Consider the following 1218-nt stretch of genomic DNA (forward strand, 5'->3'; position numbering starts at 1 on the left):
AAGCCTATTAAGGACCTCCAAAAGGAGTGACTGGTCTTTGACCATGTCCCCTTAACTTTTAGGCCATAATGGATTGATTATACATTCTTTTGCTTTAAATTTTTTGTCACAATATGCACTAACCCAATTAAAAACTTAGCCATTTGGACTTCTTGTGTTGAAGCTACAGCAGAAGTAGAGATGAAAGAAGTAGGGATAAGAGAAACAATTTCTACAATAACAAGTCCTACAGATCTCTTGGTTCTTAATGATAACTTATATAACTCTTTTAAAATTTGCAAGCATTATTATCATACCAAATATTTAACTTTACCAATGTCATAACAAGAGGAGGATTCTTAGAATAACTGAATCATCTTTGGTAATAGAGCTAATATAGTTAGAAATTTTACGGGAACAACTTACATTAAATTTTGGGCAATCACCAGTGATTACATTATTACCAATTAATAAGGTAATTAATATGGTTCAGGACTTTGGCATTTGTGACATTATCTCCCTTACATTTATCTTTAGGTATACAGAAAATATTTATAGATTCCATACTAGCAATTAATTTTCATAATTCAGTTTGAAAATTCTTCATATCAATAGTCCAAATTTCTTCTACTGATCCTTAGCTTCGATTTTACTTGATGGAGCCCAATTGTACAAATTCAAATCTGCAGTACCACTTTTCTCCAGCTGAGAGGGTGAAGTAAAGGTAGATCTGGAACATATGTCCTTTAAGATTCAGCTTGAATCCTCATTGTCAGAGTCAGCAATATCACCATCTTTATTTCTGTCAGGCAAGACATCTTCTGCAGAGCATACCAAACTTTTCAGGAAGGCACTTTGCACTTTCAGAGTTCTGTGGAAAAACCCAAACATAGCCTCGACCCCATATTAACACAGGGTCAGGTCTTTTTCATTGCTTTGTTAATGCATCCTTCTATTTAATGTCAGTATACCTTTACTGTATGTTTCACCATTGTCTGCAGCAGACCTTTTATAGTCATCCAAAATTAAAAATGTAAAATGAATTGTAAGTGAGAAATATAATTATTTTAATTTAGGGGATATAGTGTTCTAATAATTCCCCCTTTATTTATATAAATAATTTTTGATAGTAGAAAGAGTACATTCTATAATACCTTGTTTTTGAGGATAGTAAGGAAACTCAGTTATATGACAAATAGTAAAGTATTTACAAAAATTTTGAAAACTCTTGTTGGTATA

The sequence above is a fragment of the Elephantulus edwardii genome, unplaced genomic scaffold (genome assembly GCF_000299155.1).
Source record: "Elephantulus edwardii isolate Elephantulus edwardi_28Jun2011 unplaced genomic scaffold, EleEdw1.0 scaffold00220, whole genome shotgun sequence".
In the NCBI taxonomy this organism is placed as follows: domain Eukaryota; kingdom Metazoa; phylum Chordata; class Mammalia; order Macroscelidea; family Macroscelididae; genus Elephantulus; species Elephantulus edwardii.